This window comes from Mandrillus leucophaeus, unplaced genomic scaffold (genome assembly GCF_000951045.1).
Source record: "Mandrillus leucophaeus isolate KB7577 unplaced genomic scaffold, Mleu.le_1.0 Scaffold107, whole genome shotgun sequence".
Taxonomy (NCBI): Eukaryota; Metazoa; Chordata; class Mammalia; order Primates; family Cercopithecidae; genus Mandrillus; species Mandrillus leucophaeus.
The window spans coordinates 1,217,446-1,241,975 of record NW_012098876.1 but is presented as its reverse complement, the minus strand read 5'-3'; the positions used below and the strand labels follow the sequence as shown (position 1 = coordinate 1,241,975).

Sequence of the window (24,530 nt, the reverse complement as noted above, 5' to 3'; positions counted from 1 at the left end):
AAATACATTGCAAGCGTCCTTGCAACCACCTTTAGAGTTCTTTTTCTACAGAAGGTTATCTGAGACAGCAGGCGCGCTGTGGCTGTCCCTCACAGCAAGGCTTCCTCCTTGCTTTTCCTCCAGCTCCAACCCTTAACTCTTTGGTAGTCCTGTTCAGAGTTCACGGAGCGAAAGGGAAATCTGGGGCTGGTGTTTGTACAAAGGAGATCACAATGAAACCAGTGCTGAGCCCCCTTCACTCACTTGCAAATAAAAAATGCTAAGCAGGACATGACCTTCTTAACACCACGAGACATGTCAGGAAGAGAAAAACCAGGAATCCTAGAGCCAGTCCTACTCCATGGCTCAAGCTATGACAAATAATCATATTTTGTGGCCTGGCTTCAATTCATAAGCTTATCATAAGACAAACAGTAGTCTAATTATGTCTTTGAACTAACAAGTCAAAAAGAAAGGAACACAGGAGCTAGAAAAGGACTTTAATGGTTATCTTGTGAAGTTCATCCTCCTCATGTTTTATAACTTATCCCATTAAACAGGATGATGTATATAAAGTGCTTAGACATCATGTCTAACAAATAATTAGCGGGTCTAAGAGGTGGAGGAGCTCAAGCAACCCGCCCAAGGTCACAAAGCCCACTGACATCAGAAGCAGCAGTAAATTCCTGTTCTCTGGTCCACTGTGTTTTAAGCTTCTCCACAAAAGCTGTTTTTATCTGAAGCAACATCTCCTGCTTTGTCACTGTCACCCTTGGAGGATCCTTGTCACCATGATGTCACCAGTGGGAAGAAGCAGTAATTCTGTAAGGACTGCTGGACTTGGACACAAAGCTCATTCCTTTTTTGCTTAGCCTTTTTTCTCTTTCCTTTTGAAACAAATACCTGCTACTGGTAATTACTCCAAAATGATATTTTTAAAAAAGATTAATTTTAAGAGACATGTTCCACAGATGTGGTTTGAGCGTTCTCATCTTAGTGTACACATCCATACTCTGGCAATGCAAATTGTTTTTTTTGTAGATTACAGAAGATCTACCTAGCCATTCTGGCTCCTAAAACAGTGCCTCTAAATAAGGAAAGCTCAGTAAGTACTCATTTCTTCTTCAGGTCTTTGTTTAAAAGTCATCTTTTTAGGTGGGTGCAGTGGCTCACGCCTGTAATCCCAGCACTTTGGGAGGTGGGTGGAACACCTGAGGTCAGGAGTTTGAGACCAGCCTGGCCAACATGGTGAAACTCAATCTCTACTAAAAATAAAAAACTTAGCTGGCTGTGGTGGCAGGTGCCTGTAGTCCCAACTACTCAGGAGGCTGAGGGAGGAGAATAGCTTGAATCCAGGAGGTAGAGTTTGCAGTGAGCTGAACTGGCGCCACCATACTCCAGCCTGGGTGACAGAGTGAGATGCCATCTCAAAAAAAAAAAAAAAATATATATATATATATATATCAACAAATAAAATAAAATAATAAAAGTCACCTTTTTGAGAAATCTTCCCAAACCACTTCATTTAAAATTGCACCTCCAGGCCAGGCATGGTGGCTCATGCCTATAATCCCAGCACTTTGGGAGGCCAAGGCAGGTGGATTATTTGAGGTCAGGAGTTTGAAACCAGCCTAGCCAACATGGTGAAACCCTGTCTCTACCAAAAAATACAAAAATAAGCCAGGTGTCATGGTGGGCACTTGTAATCCCAGCTACTCGGGAGGCTGAGGTAGGAGAATCGCTTTAACCCAGGAGGCGAAAGTTGCATTAAGCCGGAATCATGCCACTGCACTCCAGCCTGGGCAACAGAGCAAGACTCAGTCTCAAAAAAAAAAAAAAAAAAAAAAAAATTGCACCTCCAGCCCAACCCCAGGCACACCTGTCTTCCTTACCAACCTTATTATCCACAGCATCTACCTCCTTCCAAACTAACTTGTAATTTCCTTATTATATTCATTTATGCTAGTGTGCAAGCAGGAATCATCATCTGTGTTGTTCACTGATATATCCCAAGTACTATAAGTACCCACCTATTGAATGAATGAATGAATCCAAGTTTCCCTCCTCTCACTGAAGTGCAAAAGAATCCGTTTATGACATATAGTCTACAGAATACTTGATGAACATAATATGGCTGAAGATTTAGTAACGGATAATACCTCCATTATCAGTTTGCCAAGAAATACTGCCAACTAGTTAAATTTAACTTCAAACAAGATAAAATGTCTATGTATTCTCTGACATTTATATGTATAAATGCTAACAGTTAGGGAGAAATGGATTTCGAGCTATTTGTAGTCAGCATTTCTGTAAATTCCTACCATAAAATCCTGTCTTAGAAAAATGTACTGAAAAGAAAGAAGAAATCATGATGAAACATGATACATTATGTTTTTATTATTATGAATGGTGCCATAATGCTTAAGAGAAAAGGTGAATAAAATCAAGCCATAAACTATATGGTATATACTCATTTTTAATCAACAAAAAGAACTCTATTCCAATTATATAGTATAGGATAAATATTGTTATTTCATAAACATAAGATATTATGAAAATCTTAGGTAATAAAAACATGAAACCAGCTTGGAGGATATTCTTCTCTATTACAACAGATGCACATGCTCAGAGACGGAATCCACGCACTAGCTCTTTAAAAAAGCATTCAAGCCAGGAGTGGTGGCTCACGCCTGTAATCCCAGCACTTTGGGAGGCCAAGGTGGGCAGATCACTTGAGGCCAGGAGTTGGAGACCAGCCTGGCCAACATAATGAAACCACATCCCTACCAAAACAAACAAACAAACAAAAAACAAAGTTAGCCGGGCATGGTGGTGCACCTGTGGTCAGTCCTAGCTACTCAGGAGGCTGATGTGGGAGGATCCCTTGAGCCCAGGGGCTGGGAGCTGCAGTGAGCTGTGACCACACCACTACACTCCAGACTGGGCAACAGAGTGAGACCCCATCTCAAAATAAATAAATAAACAAACAAACAAATAAAAATAAAAAGCATTCATCAGTATTTACTGAGAGCCTATTGCCAATAGCAAGGGCAGGTAGCCTTTAAAGGCGGTGGGTATGTTTGGCAGTTACGATGACTGGGGAAGAACTACGGCACTGAAAGCAGAGGGCCCAGGAGTGCTAAATTTCTCGTGAATCAGGGCACAGTCCTATACAACAAAGAACGCTGCTGTTGAAAATACTAACAGTGCCCCCTTGAGTAACCCTTTGCTAGAAACACATCAATAACCAGGCACCTCATAGCTTTGACTTCTTTCTTGGGAAACTGAAGGCTAAAAATAATACAAGCTTTATAGTGATTGGCACACAGTACACACCTCCTACAGACTCATTTTCTTCTCATTTTCCATGAGATGTGAAACAGAACTCTAGTCTTTAATGACACAATCGATGCCAATCTTCACTTTATGTTAGCTTCATGAGAATCCAAAAGAAGTTGATTGAACCCTGAAAGAAATGTAGGAGTTCTTGCCTTGGAGCTGTGCATCACAGTTATTACTGCTCTAACACTTGCTAAGACTGGGAGGCACTGATGAAGACTCTTCATCAGACTTCCAGAGAACAAGTTTTAGCTATGTCCATCTCTCTCTCACTTTTATTAAGGGCACATGTGAGATGATAAATGTGGTACCAAAAGGCAGAACGCACCAAAAATACCAACAGTAAATTCTTAAAGAGGGCTCCTTCTCCCTTTCAAGGTGCCTACCAGCTTATCAACAAAGGAGCAAAGCCCAACCATCCGCAAACAGACTCACCTACATCTTCCAGCCTTTAAGAAAATGTTGAACCATTTACTTTAATTACGAAGTCTCAAATTATAACCCCAAATACTTCCTCCAAGGCACACCAACATTCATCATCCATGATTGTTTAAAAACAAGCAAAAAAAGCAAAAATTTCATTTCTTTCTGGAATTTGGCTTCCACAATCAGGCCGTCATGATGATGTAACACGGGCACAGAAACAGAGCCTCAAATTAAATTTCAGAGATAAACCACCTGAAAATATCAACTCTGAGGTTGTAAAAGAGATGAAATGTAGGTCAAGTTGAACTTCACAGATAAGAAACTTCTCAGAGAGGGAATAAAAATTCCATGACCTGTTTCTTACAGTACAAACGATGACACGTGCATTACAAAATCAAATCATAGGAGTTAATGTTAACAGCATCAGTGGCTGCAGAGAGAGTCAAAAAATCTGAAACGAAGATGCAAAGATCGAAAGCCAATGGTATCTAGCTCAACAAGTTCAAATCTGGCTAAAGCAAGGACTGCAGTAGACAGCAAGAAGATAAGGGCCTCATTTGTCTAGACTGCTTCGGATTTTTCTGAGCTGTAAACCCTGGTGCAGGTTTCAGAGGCCCCTGAAAAGTCCAATCCTGATGGGTCAGATGTCAACAAATTTGACAACTTCAGTCACTCCTCCATTACCCTCCAAAAGCTCAGCATAAAGCGGCTCCTAAACAAATATTCCTAACCCTAAAGAAACCAAAGCTGCTTCTCTGGTTGGCAGAGCCTCAACCGGTGCCCCAGTGCCTTCAGTAACTCAATCTGTCCGGCTTGGAAGGAGGCCGAACAATTTGATGCCACGTACCAGATGGCCTTGGTTTGGCATTTCTCTTCAGTCTGGTGGCATTCCTGAGTCCCCGCTAAGTTCCCCTCTGAGTCAGGGGATCAGCCCTTGGTTAACGTAGACACTTTTTCACTTGGCCAATGTCCTCACCTAAGCTTTAAAGCTATGCTTCAAGGATTTTTTTTTTTTTTTTTTTTTTTTTAGACAGAGTTTCCAGCTTCAAGGGATTTTCATGTTGGTGTGTTTGAGACGGAGTTTCGCTCTTATTGTGCAGGCTGGACTGCAATGGTGCGATCTCAGCTCACCGCAACCTCCGCCTCACCTCCCGGGTTCACACGATTTTCCTAACTCAGCCTCCCGAGTAGCTGAGATTACAGGCATGTGCCACCACGCCCAATTAATTTTGTATTTTTAGTATAGAAAGGGTTTCTCCATGTTGATCAGGCTAGTCTCGAACTCCCGACCTCAGGTGATCTGCTCGCCTCGGCCTACCAAAGTGCTGGGATTACAGGCGTGACCCACCATTCCCGGCCACTTCATGGATCTTTAAACCAAAACCACACACACACACACACACACACACACACACACACACACACACACATACAGTTTACTGTCTGCATTAACATGGCTTTACCATCCTACTCCACTCCTCTCATGAGCATTACTTTAATTTTCCAGGAGACTCCATCCCAGAAATGGTTGGATAATTTATTATAGGAACTTCCCCAAATGTCCATCAACTCTTTAATAAAAACCATCAACACTCTGTCCTCTAAAAGTCTTTCAATATCTTGCCTCAAAATCCTTGCCTTGTTGTTTTCACTAATCCTGAACTGTTAAATCATGATTCTTAATCTTAATCCTAATCAAGTCTCCACATTGTAAACCAACCTTCCAGTTCTTGATAAATGCTGACCTTGCCTTCCCGGCTTGGAGACACAGCCAGCACCCTGCGGAGGTGGTGTTTTCCCTCACAGTGGCCAACGATAAAGTCAGTCTTGTCTTATTAACAAATGATAAGTTGATACGTGGAGAGCTGGCATTCCAATCGCAACTCCCTTCTCCAAACTTCTGAGTGTTGGGGCACAGTCAGTCCTGGTCTCACCCCTGAACAATTTTGTCTTCTCTCAATGAGCTGCTGACTTTTCCTACCTGACATTCTACCTTCGCCCTATAATTCCCAGCCTATGTCCCTTATTCTACACCTCCTGGCACAACATACCCCTAAAATGATAGCCCTCCAAGCGTTCCCTTCAGGCAGGGTCCTGAGCCCCTTGGGACACTGCTCCTTATACCCACAAACATAATCCTGTGTAGGCCAGTCCCAAACAGTTCGTGACTGCCAAATATCTGTTAACCCCGTTTCAGGGGCATGGAGAAAGAAAACCCCCATCGAGTGTGCAGAACTTCCAAATACACATTTCTCTCAGTAGGGCTAAGAGAGTGACGGTGGCAATAACAGACAAGATGAGCGGAAGGAAGAGGGATCCAGCTCCAATGGGGAGAGGGTGCTGGCTAAACAGGTGACAACGTTACAAAGAAGAAGAAGAAAGGAAAAAGGCACAGAAAGAGAAGGGAGAAACCAATATAAGGAATATCACACTGTATACTATAAACCAAAGGAAACAAACAAAGAAAAGGTAAACAGAAGGCGGCAGGATCTCAAAAACAGTGACCACCAGGTCATCAATGCACTTACTGCAGGGCTCTGCAGACTTCTGTAAAGGGCCACATAGTCAACACTTTAGGTTTTGCAGACAGTATGGTCTCTGTGGCAACTACTCAACTCTGCCACTGTAGCTTGAACGCAGCCAGAGGCAGTGAATACACAAATGGGCATGGCAGTTTTCCAGTGAAACTAACATTTTTATTCACTCTCAGTTTCGGTGTCAGATAAGATCTTTTCTCACTCGTGTTGTGATTGTCCTGGTTCTTGACATGACTAATGATTTTCAATTCTATCCTAGATATTTTGGTTATTATGTTAGGGGACTCTGGGTCCCATTTGATTTTTTTCTTTTTTTAGGCTGGGAGTCTTATGTTTAAGTTTAGAACGTAGGTCCTGGCCTGCTTTTATGGGCTGTGGTTCCAATGACAATCTAATTTCAGAGCCATTGTGGTACTATTTTAATCTGCTTGGTTCATCTCCTGCCTCTGGAGCCTCCACTCATCCCTGTCGATGTTACCAAAGGGGACAGAAAGAGCTTCCCCAGACCTCTGACTGGTGCCTCTAATGGAAAGAATGGAGTTTCCAGCCTTCCAGGAGGGGAGCAGGATCACCCTCGTCCATGCCCCTAGCTGCATCTTGCCCTAACTCTGGGTAGGAGGGAAGTCTCAGGCCTGAAGTCATTTTTTATGCCTAAGAGCATAACAGTCTGCTTTCCTTTCAAAGGTGTGTAAGTGTAGACATCCTATTTCCACTTCCAAGTTGAAGACTGCTTCATAAGCAGATCTAACTGGCCGGTTGGAAGGCTGTACTCATCTTTTTGGTAACAGAATCGATTCTCCCTTTCAGAAAATTGGCAGAAGAGATGCATTCATTATTTCTAGATATTTCCTGCTTTCTAGATTCATACTTACTTTGCCTTGGACTTCATGGTATAATTATTGAGGCTGACCATCACTAAGTGACTTAAGCCATGATTCCAGGGTTTTCTGTCCACCCTTGTCCCCGGAAGGCAGGACAGGCTAACGGCATTTTGAAGTTCAACAATTTGACACTCTACCTTTATCATGTGAGATGAGAGGGATGGAACAAAAGAGTGGTTGAAAGGACAACCCAAAGACGTAGAACATCCAAAGCTTTTTCTGGTCCTTCCATAGTTTGAGTTGGTATCAAGAAATCTCAGTGTTGCCTCTAAACCAGCCCATGCTGTTGAGGGCAAAAGGTAAATGCAAAATTCTGAATTGCACCTACTCACTCAAAAGACACTTTCTGAAGATGTGGGGAGATAAGCCTTCTACAGTTCCAAAAAACCGATTCCTTTCTGTCATTTCTTCACCTTTGGTTTTTCTACAGTCATTGCCTCATCACTCCCAATAGTAACACCACACTGCACAAACATAAAATGCCAATTTTATCTTTACAAACGCCTTAGGAGGAAACCGTCACTGAGATCCTCAAGAAATGTGAGATTGTAACACTCACAACTTACTGACGGGTCTGTGAAGTCTGACTCTTTGCAGGCAGGAATCCTGAGTTCGGAGAAGCTGAACGACCTTGTCAAAGTCACAGCTTCACTTTCCTGGCAAGGCACGACTCACCGTTAGTCCTCCGGCTCCACTTCGGCACCCTTTCCACTCTGACATGCTCCTGTGTACTTCCTCTTATTTCTTTCATATATTCTAGAAGCAAAAGCTATCTCCTGCCTCCGAAAACAACTATGATAAGGTTTCTTCCTTTCCCCTGTCCCTCAGCCCACCCATTCTCACCATCTGGAAACCAGCTTGCTTGTTTTTGCTTTCCGATTACAAAAGGCTGGCTCATTCCATCAACCACCATCCCAACAGAATCAGACAGTAAAAACAGTCATAAAGAAGGAAGTAAAGTTACCTGTCATCCCACTTCCTGGAGATAAGTGCTGTTAACATTCTAGTACGATTCTGACTCTTCTAATTTATATGTACACACACAGAGGTCTATTATTTTATCTTAAAAACATCACTCCTTATATATAATTGTATAACCTTTGATCACTTTAGAATACATCATCTCTAACACTTGGGACGTACTTCAAAATAACCCAATGGGGGTAAAAGAGCAAGGATGAGACAATATTGGCTTTGGGGGTAGCTAAAGCTGTTGATGGGTACATGGAAATTCAATATGATCTTTCTCTAGTGTATTTACATTTGACATTTTTCATAACAACAATGTCTTTTAAAATAGGGGGGAAACCTCCTCTTGGCTTTCACATTTTAAATCTTAAATGTTAACTGTTGCAGGCCGTAGGCATGACAGGCAATGAGCAGGTGAAGAACCAATGGAAAAGTATTCAGAAACTCCTGTGTGAGCTAACAGGCTTCTGAATGTATCGCTGTGGTCCACAGAGAAGGCTGGAGAAGGTAGCAAGGAGATGCTGTATCAGCTACTACAGCCTTAAAACAAAGTTGGTGTCTCTTTGGACTTTAAAATTCTTCCTATGCAACTTATTTTTATTTCGTTTAATCAAATAAACATGAGGGTTTTTCCATGAAAAAAATAAAATAAAATAGGGGGAAAATACATTATTATGGTTGAAATGTATCCTTCACCACATTCATATGTTGAAGCCCTAATTCCCAGTATCTTAGAATATAACCCTATTTGGAGATTGGGTCTCTATAAAAGGAATCAAGATAAATAAGGTCTTGAGGGTGGTCCCTAATCCAATATGACTGGTGTTCTTATAAAAAGGGGAAATTTGGGCCAAGAATAGTGGCTCATACCTGTACATTCCAGCACTTTGGGAGGCTGAGGCAGAAAGATCACTTGAGGCCAGGAGTTTAAGACCAGCAGTAAAGACGTGGGGAGAAGATGATCATCTACAAGCCAGCACATCCTTCTCTCACGGTGCTCAGAAGGCACCAACTCTACCAGTGACTTGATTTTGGACTTCCAGCCTCCACAACTGTGAGACAATGAATTTCTGTTGTTTAACACACTTTGTCTGTGATCCTTTGTTAATGCAGCACTAGTAAACTAACAGACACATCACAGACATCTTTACACACCGATAAACACAGATCTCATTTTAATGATTGCAGGTGTAAGGGCTTTTAACTCCAAACCAAGTAGGTCTTGGCTTCAGAACAAAAGTTCCTTTGACGCAATCTCTATCAGTTTTTCTCATGTCATAAGTGGAAGAAACATTTTCAGAACTGTATAACAGAATATGCTGTAGAAGACCAAAAATATACCACCCCAAAATATAATTATAGAAAACCAGAATATGCCTCCTAAAATATGCCTCTTTAGCATAAGGATTATTTTGAGAAACTACAGACACCAGAACAGCTCTGAAAACAAAGAAGTTATCCTTTTGTAAGGGAAATTTACATTGATAAAGCAAGTCTCCATTCTCTGAACCAGGAAGATAATAAGGATGACTAAACTGTAGAGCCTCATCAATGGAGAAGGCACAAACTTAAAAATCTGCATATCAAAACGTACTCATGTTTACAGTACTTTTCCTGGATACCTCCCCAAAATCTGCCTTCCCATCACCCTTCTTAATCTCACAGGAAGATGGTATTTATGCCTGAAGCCTATCACCTCTTTGAGAGTTACTCATTTCTCTGAGTATCTCTCAGGCATGCACGATATGTACATGTATTAAATTTCAGTTTTTCTGTTGTTAATCTGTCTTTTGTTACAGAGTCCATCCCAACTAAGAACTGAGAAATAAAAATAAAATTCTAGGACCCCCAACCAAGTAAACAGATACCCCTGTTAGCCAAGGGGACCCCAGAGAAACCCTGAAAACAGAGCTCCCAGCCATGACAGGATGGGAGGTCCAACTCCCTAACTGCTCTTAGGCTTTCTTCCCTAAGGGCTAAACAGAAACCAGCCCTTTCAAACAACTCCACCCCCATTTCAATTAAGCCCACTGACACTCCCCCCACCCTTTTGTGGTTTCAACAAAGCAACTGACAGGCATTCCTGATAAGAGATCACTGACCACAAGAGTGGTTCTGGCCAGCCTAGGAGGACGTGCAGTGAGGGTTTTCGTGTCCTGTGCTTCATCTTTTGATGTGAGAGGGCCGAAAACTCTACCCCTGGATCATGCTACTGCTGCATTTTTTTGAACATGGATTTCATGGAGCAGCATGAAGTTCAATTGCATGTGTACATATTTCTCCTTTCATAAATATTCATGATTCCTCCTACAGCTTCTTGAATATGTTTATTTGGCCACCTTGTTCAGTATAAAGCCTTGGCTTATTCTTCCCACCCTTGAAGTGCCTGTTTCTGGCTTCTGGCCAGAGACTACGCTTCCCAGCCTGTCAAAATGGCCACCCTACAGGCTGCAGCCATTTGTGAGAAATAAAGCTCTCCTTTCCAAATTATGAACCTCATCATTCTTCAGTTGACAGAACTATGAAGAGTAAGGAAAAAAATATTTTTCCTCCCCTGTTATTTCTACACAATGGTTAAAAATTATTTATTTAGAAATCCCATTTGTCAGAATTGAATAACACGTAAACATGTTGAAAACAAGAGGTGAAAGATACAAAAGGAATAATCTCTTAAATTGTTTTCAAAGAAAATGCCACTGTCCAACAGGATTCTAAGTAGAAGGCAAAGGATCAGTGAATAAGTGCCTCATTCGCTATAATTTATCTATTCTCTCTGCCTCCCACACACACAGACACAGACCTGAACAGGATCCTGAATGCAGATCGAGTAGCACTTACGTCTCTGGACACAAGGTTGGCCTCCCTTGCCCAACATCTGAAACTGGGGCTTCTATGGGAGTTCCATTCTGCAGCAGGCTACTCTCTGTTTTGTTTTAATTAAAAATCTCCTTTTAACACAAAATAATACTTAACATAGAAAAAAAACAATCAAATAGAAGGAAAGATACCCATAATATATCCAGTACCAGAAAGAAGTTTTAAAATCTTGGCAAATGTACTTACAAAATTTTTATGTATATATATGGCCAACCCTTAAACAACTTGAGGGTAGTAGAAGATCCTCATATAACTTTTGGTTCCCTAAAAACTTATCTACTAATATACCACTGTTGACTGGAAGGCTTACTGATAACATTAGCAGTCGATTAGCACATATTTTGTGTGTCATATTATATGCTGTATTCTTACAACAAAGCAAGAGAAAAAGAGATGTTATTTTATTTGCTTTCTATTTACTTTTTTTTTTTTTTTTTTTTTTTAAAGAGTCTCACTCCATCACCCAGGCTGGAGTGCAGTGGCACGATCTTGGCTTACTGCAACCTCTGCCTCCTGGGTTCAAGTGATTCTCGTGCCTCAGCCACCTGAGTAGCTGGAATTACAGGCGTACACCACCACACCTGGCTCATGTTTTTTGTATTTTTAGTAGAGACAGGGTTTCACCATGTTGGCCAGGCTGGTCTCGAACTCCTGACCTCAAGTGCTCTGCCCACCTTGACCTCGCAAAGTGCTGGGATTACAGGCATGAGCCACCATGACCGGCCAAGAGATGTTATTTTAAAAATTGTAAGGAAGAGAAAATATATTTACTATTAATTCAGTGGAAGTGAATCACCATGAAGGTCTTCGTCCTTTTCTTCACATTGAGTAGGCTGAGGAGGAGGAGAATAGGAGAGGTTGGTCTTGCTGTCTCACGGTGGCAGAGACAGAAGAGTTGGAGAAGGTGAAAGGAGAGGCAGTCACACCCAGTGTAATTTTTACTGAGAAAATCCACATATCAGTGGCCCCGCACAGTTCCAACCTGTGCTGTTCAAGGGTCAAGTGTACACTCACCCCTCAGTACCCATGGGGCATTGGTTCCAGGACCCCGCCTGGATACCAAAATCCATGTATGCTCAAGCCCCCTAACATAAAAAGATACTAATATCTGCATATCCTCCCATATGCTTTAGATCATCTCTAAATTGCTTATGACACCTAATACAATGTAAATGTCACATAAATAGTTGTTATACTTTATTGTTCATGGGAAAGTGACAAGAAAAAGCTTGTACATGTTCAATATAGATGCAATCATCTATATTTTTTCCTGGATATTTGCAATCCTCAGTAGGTTTGAAATCCACAGATGCAGAACCCACAGATAAGGAGGGCTGACTGTATGCCCTTTTTTCACTTTTTATGAAAATGGCTGCAGGCCATAATCATGTCTATAACCTTTTTAATTCAACATGCCATGTCAATGAATTTCTACAATACTATTTAAAATACTGCAGAACATTTCGTCACATAAATATGCCACAACTTACTGCCCAATTCCCTACGGCCGACATTACGATGATGTTTAACTTTTTTCTCTATGACGGATTACGAGTCAACAAACTTCTCTGTATCTAAATCTTAGCATAACTTCAAAAAGATTTTGTTAAACTTCTAGAAGAGGAATTGCTGAGTTTAAGGTTTTTTTTTTTTTTTTTAATAAATACTGCCAGCTCACCACTGAAAAAAACTAACAATTTGTATTCTCTCAGTAATGTGTGAGCTGTCTTCCGCCCTATCACTCTCCAACATCTTTCTTTCTTAAACAATTTCAAAGGCAAAAAAAAAAAAAAAAAAAACCCAAACCAGTACTTTATTGTTTTCATTCATTGTTCATGTCCCTGCATAATGCAGGGCAAAGAAAAGTTAAGAAGTTTCCGCCAGGCGCGGTGGCTCACGCCTGTAATCTCAGCACTTTGGGAGGCCAAGGCAGGCGGATCACGAGGTCAGGAGTTCAAGGCCAGCCTGGCCAACACAGTGAAACCCAGTCTCTACTAAAAATACAAAAATTAGCTGGGTGTGGTGGCACATGCCTGTAATCCCAGCTACTTGGGAAGCTGAGGCAGGAGAATTGCTTCTTGAACCCGGGAGGTGGAGGTTGCAGTGAGCCAAGACTGCACCATTGTACTTCAGCCTGGGCAACAGAGTGAGACGCCATTTCAAAAAAAAAAAAAAAGTTTCCATATCCAGTAAAGAAAATTTAAGGAAATAAGACTAAAGAGGCCTGGTGTGGTGGCTCATGCCTGTAATCCCAGCACTTTGGGAGGCTGAGGTGGGCGGATCACTTGAGGTCAGGAGTTTGAGACCAGCCTGGCCAACATAGTAAAATCCCATTTCTACTAAAAATACAAAAATTAGCTGGGCGTGGTGGCACACAGTTGACACCAGCTAATCCAGAGATTGAGGCAGGAGAATCACTTGAACCCAGGAGGTGGAGGTTGCAGTGAGCCAAGATTGTGCCACCGCACTCCAGTCTGGGCGACAGAGCACGAGTCTGTCTCAAAACAAAACAAAACAAAAGAAAAACTAAAGGGAGTCAGAGAGTGTTTTCCTTCATAAGGATAGAGAAGCCTTGTCAATGTCTGGCCATGGGCACCAGCACATGGGGGTGTGATGGTACCCAGCAATGAAAGGGAAACCAAAGTCCTAAGCAAAGAGAGGGCAGTGCTGTTGGGAGAAGCAGGTGGATCCAGAAAGCAATAGAAGAAGTCAAAGTTCTCTCCTAAAAGATCCTAGGGACACAGAGAACAAGGGGAAACACTTCCCTCACAGTGCCAGAGAAGACAGGTCTACCTGGACCTTGAAGTTCAACTGCCTAGTTATGATGTCCCCAGAACTCACTAGGAGCCTCTTCCCACATTCAACAAGCTTATCTAAAGCTCAAGGTCTGGTTTTAAACCAGCATTCAACTCAAGGAAAAAAGCACAGAGTAGCCCTTTGCTGCTTCCCCCACATTCCCCACATTTATCTTTCTCTTCTCACTCTTTTCAAAATACTTCCGTTATCAAAGCCATGTCAGTAACAGCCACTACATGAATGATACAAACAAGGGCGTTTCACAAGATGGGTGGCAGGGGGCGAGAAGCGCTGGGCTGCAGTTTACAACAGTGCTTTCACAGTCACAAACTCTAATCCTCCCAGCTCTGTCTTGGCCACAAGCAAGGCTGCTTACTGTTTTTGTTTTGTTTTGTTTCGAGACAGGGTCTTGCTCTGTCACCCAGGCTGGAGTACAGCGGCGCGATCACAGCTCACTGCAGCCTCACTCTCCCAGGCTCAGTGGGTCCTGCCACCTCAAAGTACTGGGGTTACAGACATATAGCCACTGCACCCAGCTCCTGATTACCATTATTCTCATTTTACACAACCCTGGGGCTGAAAGGGTAAAACCATTTGCCCAAACCAGAATTTGCAGATGGGAGATGTCAGGACTGAAGGATCCACACTTCTGTGCTCCTAACCTCATGACCAGAAGGCATGCAGAACCATTCTGTTCCTACAGATCACAGCACAAAGGCTCCCATACACACTCTGATGCTCACCTAGCATGGCCTTCCACCTAGAAGAAAGAAGATGCTTGGGAGCAAGCTGGCTTATCCACCCACCAATGCATCCGGAACGGAACGAGAACACACACAGCAAACTCCTCTAGGGTAAAATTCACAGAAAAGAAAACACAATTTATAAGCAAAGACATAATAAGAAAGGGTAAGGAATTGTTCTGCAAATGGTATGAAAGTTTTATTCAAGTGTTTACGTTTCTGTCAGTTCTCTATCAGAAATCATTTAACACACATTATATAAAACAAACAAACAAAAAAAAACAAAAAACAGAAAACCTAAAATGCTGCTTTACTGACTCACTTCAGAAGTCTTCTGATTAATCTACTATCATTTCTCAGCAAATCCTGGATACTATATCAGTGTTTTTTTTTTCTCTTACAGAATGTAACCTTACAAACCAAGGATCAGCAAGCATGAAACTAAACCATTTTCTTCAGACTGCTTCACCTTTGTTCACTCACACTCCACATACATGCTCAGCCTATCTCAAAGAACCTCTAAGTGTCCAGATACTTAATTTGGATTTTATGGAAATTATCTTATTTTGCAAGGAGAGTAGGATGTCTCTAAGAATTCCTGAAGAAAACATACCAACTAATATTCTAACTTGAGCTTGACAGCATATATAACTAGGCCTTAGCTCTACCCCAAAAACACCTGCCATTCTCTTTTAAAACTTAATTGCTGTTTTTAGATCAAATAGCCACCCAAAGTAGCAGGCAAGAACATGACTACATGCTTCTCTTTTCCACCTAGAATTTCACTAGTATCAATTATTTTCAGGAAAGAAATGCATCTCCAAAGGGTACTTGAAAAAAGAAAAAAAAAAAATGGACAGAAATTTCACACCTCCAGGCAAATCCTTTACATCATTTGAGCTTTAGCAAATGAAACTCCGGAGAGACAAGTGCATTTATCAGGAATCTGCTTCATTAATCTGAAAAGGAAAATTACGTTAAGGAATAAGCCACCATTAATTAATATTTATTGTATCCCCACTGGGTAAATGACACTGCAGTCACCAATTTACAGAAGAGAGAACACAATTCCTGCACACCAACTACTTAACAATGTAAACCTCAAGGCACTCAAATATGACACAGAATAATGGTATATAACAGACTGTGCTTTGCAAAAGAGCTAACCACCCTTTGCGAACACGTGCATTTAGAATTGTTTTCCAGTGATGGAAATGAACTGGCCTGGATCCATGTCTACTCCTACTCCATACTTCCTCACTGCTCTGAGCGTGCACTTTTAAAGAGAGTACATGTAAGGGTATATAGTCCACAACCACTGTTCATATAATAAACACACAGAATGAACTTACTATATTATAACTAGTTCCACGTGTATCTCTCTCCATGGCCCAGCGTGCTGATGGTATCAATCAACTAATTCACTGCCAAACTCTATCTGGGCAGGGCCCATGAGACCTTACTCAAAGGAGATGCCTGATGTATGTTTGTTGGGTAGATGAATGGAGGAGAGGGGAAGGGAGGAGGGAAATGGGAAGACAGGGCAAGTGAAAGGAAGAGGGACTAAAGGGAGGCAGAACAGGAGAAGAAGAGAAGGGAAGAATAAACAAAGAGGAAAGAAGGAAGAAGGATCGAGTTCCAAGGCTTCTGGCAGTTTTAAGACGCTGGCATGGTTCTCTAGCAAATCTGAGAACTCCTTTCCATTGCCCCTAGTTTGTTACTACTACTTTCACCCAAGGAATAAAAGATCTTGTGTCCTGTTAACCTGGGACCTTGAAGCTTCAGCCTTAACCATTATTTCTCTCTAATACCAATCTCCCAGCATGGGCGGGGTATTTTAACTGCACATTGTATATCTCTGGGCACACAATCCCAAATTTCTTAACCTCTAACTTAATCTATATGATCGTGGGATAAAGAAGGCACTACCCGAATGAGTTTCAGGCTCGACTTCCAGTGAAGTCCATGACATGTTTTTCTCCTAGTTTATTTTTATTCCCTCTTCCACCCCGGCTTACAGGTTGTTTTCACCAGGTAGCCTTCCATCACCCTCCCAAAAGGCCATGATCCCCATTATCCATAAAACATATCATGGGTAATTAACTTTTTTTTTTTTTTTGAGACAGGGTCTCACTCTGTCGCCCAGGCTGGAATGCAGTGGTGAGACCATGGCTCACTGCAACCTCTGCCTCCTGGCCTCAGATAATCCTCCCACCTCAGCCTCCCAAGTAGCAGGGACTACAGGCACGTGCCACCATGCCCAACTAATTTGTGTGTGTGTGTGTGCGCGATATAGATATATATATGTGTGTGCATATATATATATATATATATATATATATATATAGTTTTGTTTTGTTTTTTCTTGTAGAGACACAATTTCGCCATGTTACCCAGGTTGGTCTAGACCCCCTGAGCTCAAGCGATCCGCCCACCTCAGCCTCCCAAAGTGCTAGGATTACAGCCATGGGTCACCACACCCAGCCTCTACTGATGTGTTACGTTACTAATTTGTTAATCTCTCTTGCCCTTACCAGGCTCTAAGTGCCACTTTGTCTCTTCTGTTCACTGTTGTTTCCATAAACCTAGGACAAGATGTGGTAAACTGTGGGCAAAAAAATATCAGTTGAAAGAATGAGTGAATGAATGAATGAATATACAAAGGAGAGCATCCAGGCATCTCTTTGAGAGCTATGAAGTGGCTGTTCTCCTCCCTTCGGACAGGTAAGAAGATCGGTCGAAATGCCACTATGAGATGGGTCCATTTGAACCAAAAAACGTATATACCCAATCTAAGTGACAGCCAGTGGGACTTTAAAATTAGTAAGTGAAAAAGGAGGTACAATACCATTTCTGGGGATAAGTAGGACCAGGTTTGGGTTTTTTTTTCTTTTTTTTTTTCTTGTTTTCTCAAGACTGAAAAGCTCAGTAGTCAAGGGACAAGGTTTCACATTTTCCTTGTATACCTCCCAGGGTTTAGTTGATCACAGTCACACAGAAAGTTTAGTAGCAAAGAATAGAAACCACCCACACTCATGCAAGGAGAAGGGGATTTGCTGCATGGATACAGAAAAGAGTTGCCCAGCATCTACTTGAAAGAGCTACTCCTTCTTTCCTTCAGAGATATGGCAGTCTCTTATCTCTCTCTGTCCCTCGGTCTCTGTGATCTCTCTCTGGTTTTCACACCTTCCTGTCTCTTCTTGCTCAACTTCCTCCACTTGCAACAAAGCCCAGCAGAGCCACTGGAGTCAAATCTACCCAATCCTCTAGTTTCTCCCTCTCCCAATTCAGATGAGAGAAAGTAAGTTTGCGTTATTGGCCCTGGGTCAGATGCCTGCCTCAAACGATTCAGCTGACACTGGGGATGTGGAAGATAGTGGCCATGTGACACATCATGTGGACACAGATCCCCCACTTCAATATAGGGTCTTCCCTCTGCCCACTGCTGTGACTGAGATGTCTGGCCCAATATAGATTTTTGTTGTTGTTTTTTGTTTGTTTGTTTGTTTTTGAGACAGGGTCTCACTTCGTCACCACCCAGGCTAGAGTGCAGTGGCACAATCATGGTTCATTGCAGACTCAACCTCCAGGACTCAGATGATCCTCTGAGCTCAGCTTCCCAAGTAGCTGGGCGTATAGGCTCGTGCCATGACACCCAGATAATTTTTATTTTGGTAGAAACCCAGGCTGGACTTGAACTCCTAGCCTCAAGCAATCTTCCTCCTCAGCCCCTCAAATTGCTGGGATTACAGATAAGAGCCACTGTGTTGACCCCAGTGTAGAATTCTGACATTCATGAGCTATAAGGATACATACTATTTACAAATACTTTTAAAATCCACTTCACAAGGTTTGTATGTCAACTGGAACATCAGTTAAGGCTTTTATCCAAGACAATTAATCAAATAATGGAGCGTTTCTCTAAACTTAATGCTGGCATGACATGAATGCCAGGGTTACAAAGCTTCCTGTTAGAGGGCCTGAAAGTATACTAACTTCTTATAAATGCCTGTGATAAACACCCAGCTGTAACCAAGCCCAGAACACCCCACCTCCTCTTTCTTTCATTTGCAGTACAATCTCATAATGAAAAGCCAATAGAATCTGCCAGGTTATAGAGGAGATTAAAAAGAAACGAGGGCTCAATCCACAGTCCTCTCCAAGCTTAGCTTTTCCCTGGTGATTCCCAAGTCTATGAAACAACCCAATTAGCTATGTTATCTACTTTTTTCTATCAGGTCTGTAGGTCTATACTTTCATTAACTTTGTGGAAATTAAAATTACTGCTGAGGAGCTCTGGATTTTGCTACAGTATTAGCCAATTCTGTCTTTCAAGAGCCCTCTTGTGTTTTGCCCATGCAGTTGTGATTAAAACAGTTCTCTTTGTTCATGGGAATAAGTTCTTCTCCCATGACCATCACACCAAGCCAGTGAGAAAAAAATTAAACTGTGGTCCCTGCAATAACCACTTGGAAAGCATAGGATCTAAAAAATACAATTGTGTGTAATTCTCACAAACAGTGGCTTTATATCTTGTCCCTGCCTCCTCATAAATACACTACCAACTTGGGCAACATGACACTTCTTGACTTCCTGTTCGGTTACATCTGCTTAGAAAGCTTTTCCTCCCCATCTCTCATGGTCAAAGTCCTACCAGGCTTCCAATGCCCTTCCTCAGTTCTTCTTCATGAAGCCTTCCTTATCTCCCACTTAGAAGTCCCCATGCCCCCAGTCTCTCAGAGCCTTCCCGTGAGCACTTGCCCTTCTCTTCTGTAAGGCCTTGAGGTCTGGGGAGCAGGCCCATGTCCCCACTCCCGTAGCACCTGGCTAGTGCAAAGTGACACTAATTAAGTTTTTAATGAACCACCGAATGCACCCTTCAGGCTCTGGGTCTATGCCTCAGACTTCAGATTTGTTTCTTCCAGATGAAAATGCTCTGCTTCAGTTGTCACAACTATGTCAATAGTTGGGGCTGTCACAAGGCCAACCTCAAAATTTGCGTTCAGCCTGGGAGGTCACATGGGTCACTGGCTTCACGTAGAAAGGCATTGAAAAGCCAGGCTACAGAGTAAAGTAAAAACAAATTTATTAAGAAAGTAAAGGAATAAAGGAATCGATACGGATAGAGTGGCCCTGAGGACTACTGGTTGGCTATTTTTATGGTTATTTCTTGATCATATGCTTAAGAAGGAATAGATTGTTTAGGGGTTTTCCGGGAAAGGGGTGGGGAATTCCCGGAACTGAGGGTTCCTCCTCCTTTTAGGCCATATAGGGTAGTTTCTGGATGTTGCCACAGCATTTGTAAACTGTCATGGTGCTGGTGGGAGTATCTCTTAGCATGTTAATGCATTGTAATTAGCGTATGACCAGCAGTGAGGGCCACGAGAGGTCACTTTCATGGCCATTTTGGTTTTGGCAGGCATCTCTTTTTATCAGCAGAGGTTTTTTGTGACCCGTACCTTGCAAAACCAGTCCTACCAAACTCCTATCTCAGGGCTGCCCAATTTTTGGTTCATCTGACCATTTATAGAAGGAGAATGCATTTTCTTCTTCAGTTCAGAAAATAATTAGAAATTGTCTCCCTTTAGACTTATCTGTGTACTATTAATTTACCACCTTTAAACAAAGTTTTTAGAAAAATGTATAGTATTAGTACTCTTCCAGATATTTTTTCAGATTCCCCAAATGTAAAATAAACACATGTTGTAATTCTTTCCACACTACAACATAGATATTTCACTCCAGGGATAAATTGGCCTATTTTCATGTAAATTTAGCAGCAATCAAAAGTAACCATCAGCCTGAGGAAATGCTCACTGGGTCCCTTCCTAGGCTTCTGACTGTGTACTTCACCTTCTATGCCACCCCAACACATCAGGAACCAAAACCTACATACACCTCTCAACAAGGCAATTCCTCTAGTTAAAACAATAATACTGCTTCGAAATGAAATATATGCTACATTTTAATTAAGCTGCATTTATTTCACGATTTCCTCAGCATTCACATTGGGTAGGTATTACCCCTTAAGGGGTCTTACAGCTCTGAAAAGCCTAGTTAATCTGAAGAACAATGACCATTTTTGCCCATTCCATTGCTGCCCCCTGCTGACAAAAGAATGGACACCTTTGGCAGACACTGCATTTTCCTGAGAAGCTGGTAGCTACGGAAAAATAAGCCAACTGACCTACTGAGTTCCAAGCCCCATGGAAAGTAAGAAAGGTACCCTTAAAATGTGGTACCCAACTGGTCTTAAGAATGAACAGAGGAGACAAAACATGCATGCATGAAATAATCAAAGAACAGACGGCCAGGCATGGTGACTCATGCCTATAATCCCAGCACTTTGGGAGGCCGAGGCGGGAGGATCACCTGAGGTCGGGAGTTCGAGACCAGCCTGACCAACATGCAGAAACCCCGTCTCTACTAAAAAATACAAAAAATTAGCCAGGTGTGGTGTGCACACCTGTAATGCCAGCTACTCTGGAGGCTGAATCAGGAGAATCGTTTGAACCCGGGAGGCAGAGGTTGCAGTGAGCCGACATCATGTCACTGCACTCCAGCGTGGGCAACAAGAGCGCGACTCCATCTCAAAAAAAAAAAAAAAGAACATTTTAAATAAAAGATATTTTTATATTGTAACTCATTACAAAAATATGTGAGTTAGTCAGGGCTATGCAGACTATAGGATTTGGGGAAAGGAGAGGCAGATGAAGATGGAGACGCCAGATAGGCTGTCAGTTCCCAACCTTTTCACTATTAAGGAATCCCACCCACTTATTGCTTTCAGTTATTTGTCTACATAAGAAAACCAGAGTTCCTAGCAAATGCTCACTTAATTCCAACCAAGAACAAAGAAACAGATAACTGCTTGACTTTAGGTATTTTTAAATGGTGAAAATAGTTCATGGATCCCCTAAGAGAGAAGGTTCTGAAATCTATGAACCCTAAGATGCCATCTCAATGGGCTTTTCAAGGGGTTTGGGAACATCCACAAAATACATTTGACGACAAGGTTCTGTCTGTACCTAGAAGCATTTTCCTCCTAAGAAAACAGTCCTGGACTTTCACAGATTCTCAAAGAAACCTGTGGTCAAAGATAACGCAATCAATAACAAACCAAAACTTGTAGTCTCAGGGATGTCAGGCAAGGGACTCCTGGTACAGATAAAGAAAAAAGGTGCAGGGAGCATTTTGCCATTTCTATCCTGAGAGGCTAATGTTCAGGTTTAAACTGAATTTTAAAATGTCTATTTTTCCTTTCCTCTGGAAAAAAGTTGGGGGAGGGGGTTATACCAATCTACAATGCTGTTAATGCCATATCATTCCCCATCAACAATTTCAAAGACTAAAAAAAATCAACCCAAATAGCCCATTTCTTAAGCATTTATCTATGTGGTCTGTTCTCCTTGACAAACAGGTCATCTCTGTTCACAAAGCTGGTTTGAGAAATAGGAGTTCATTGTCTGACACTTGCTATGTTTACTATCAGCTAAAATGCCTGTAGGAACTAATTTTGAGCCCTGGCACGGTGGCTCACACCTGTAATCCCAGCACTTTGGGAGGCCGAGGCAGGCAGATCACCTGAGCTCAGGAGTTTGAGACAGCCTGACCAACATGGAGAAACCCCGTTTCTACTAAAAATACAAAATTAGGCAGGCATGGAGGTGCATGCCTGTAATCCTAGCTCCTTGGGAGGCTGAGGCAGAAGAATCACTTGAACCCAGGAGGCGGAAGTTGCGGTGAACCAAGATCATGTCATTGCACTCCAGCCTGGGCAGCAAGAGCAAAACTCTGTCTCAAAAAAAAAAAAAAAAAAAAAGAACGGAACTAGTTTTGAGCTCAGCTTCACGGAAAACTAACAATACATAATAAAATATGAGAAAGCACAAGCTCCTACTCGGTGAATTTGTTTACTGGTCGAGGGGGCACCCCATTGTCCCCATTCTAGGAAGTGGCACAGTTTAGTGTCTAGGAGTGTAGGCTCAGGACCACTTATTAACTGTAATCTTGGGCATGTTTAATCTTTCTTGGCCTCAGTTTCCTGACCTGTAAAATGGGGCTCACAATAGTTCTCATCACATAGGCTTATCGTGAGGAATGAATTAGTCGATCAATGTGGATCACTTAGAAATGCTGCTAATACACAGCAAGTGTTACGTAAGTGTGTCTGTTGCTGCCCCTGCTACTACCAGTTATTATCCTGAAAGTTAAATGAGATTACATGCAGAGTGCTTAAAACAGTGACAGGCATGTAGGAAACACTGAATAAATGTTATCACAGATATGGAATTTCTATGCTATTGTGGCAAGCCAGGTCTAACTAACAGCTGAACAGGCAGGCCTCCATGACAACTGTTTCAGCACTAACTGAGTGGGTTAAGTTCAATATTAAAAGCTGATAGAGCCGGTGTCCTTATGCAAAGGCTGGAATGTAAAAAACGCCCACCAAGAGTTTTGCCCAGGCCTTTCCTGGGCTTTGAAGCATGACAAGATAAAGAAGGAATTCTTAACAGGACCCATTTAGGATTAAATGAGTTTTACTGGGGGTCTGAAGGAACTCCCCAGACCTCCACAAACAAGTTTTACTGGGATCTAAAGGAACTCCCCAAACCTCCATGATTTAGCAGGAGACAAGACAAAGGTAATCACCCCTGGCACCTGGACCCATCTAGATTTAGTAAATTTACTAAGGCTCCAGAGGAAGGTCTTCAGGACTCAGATCTTAATCACTTAGGTCTTTAGATGAATCCACACTTCCACGTCGACATACAGCTTCGAAGGTATATATGCTCTGGAAAACTTCGCAATTTTGAGTTGATCTGATGATATTTTCCTGGTCTTCTCCCTGTAACTGGTTACAGAAATAAACTCTCTTCTTTCTCAGTTCATCTGCATCTTGTTATTGGGCCACAAGAATAAGCAGCCCAACCCTTGGTTCAGACCGGGAACACTATGTCATTTTAGCCAGACATCATGAGACATGTTCATTTAAGAGGCAATAGATTCAGTGTAAAACATATTACACTTCTCTTGCAGAATCATTTGCCTAGCAGATTTTTTTTAAAGTTACCAAATCAGTTACAGCTGATTCTCATTATGCACAGTAGTTATGTTCTATTAAAATCTCCACAAACACCGAATTAGACAATAGTAAATGTTTGCTCCTGGGGAATTACAGGGTTAGGGTTCCCCCGAACCTCTGGTCACAACGTTTTTATCAACCAAAATGCCATTAGCTTTATATAGGTTCAATGCCAAGGTCCTTGTAAAATAAGCCGGTTTTATTGGTATTGAAAACCAGCCGTTCCACATAACCCCTTTCCTTTCTAACATTTAGCAGGTACAGTCAATCCTCATTATTCACAGTTCTGCTCCAAAAAGTCACCACAAATGGTGAAGGAGCAAATACTGAACCACTGGGGAAATGTATGTGTGCGTGTTTCTCACATAGACTATAATCTTAAATGCAAAAACAATTCATCTTGGTGGATTTTATTTTCCATTTTACAAAAGAGAAAATGAGGTCCAAAAGTGGTAAGCCATTTGCCTGAGGCCAGGCCAGTAACAGGTGCCAGCACTGGGATTCGAACCCCCTCCAAGTGGCACCAGAGCTAAGCTTCTTGCACTGCACTGCCCCGCCCCTGCCCTCTCTATCCTCTGGTCATCTCCAGATGAAGCTGAAACAAGAAGGCAAAGTTCTGCCTTGTTTGCCCTCTCTGGGAACATGTGGATCCTGAAATACAGTTTTCATCATTCTGTGTGTCTGCAAATGACCACAAAAGCACTGCAACTATCAATGAAGTTATAAATACATTGTAGCAAGTAGGAGAATTCGCAAATACCGAATCTGTGAGTAATGAGGATAGACTGTATTTTTAAAATTCTTTCTCAGATTCTTGAGTCTCAGAACCTTCCTCTTCTGTAAATGTAACACTTTTCGTGTCATATCGCCTTTCAAAACGTGCAAGCCAGCACTAGCC

At 42.0% G+C, this 24,530-nt stretch overlaps 1 protein-coding gene across 2 annotated transcripts in view; it reads right to left on the bottom strand.

Annotated features, from left to right (window-relative positions):
• Positions 1 to 24,530, bottom strand: part of OSBPL10 (oxysterol binding protein-like 10) — a 409,019-nt gene that overhangs the window by 97,060 nt on the left and 287,429 nt on the right. The window lies entirely within an intron of this gene.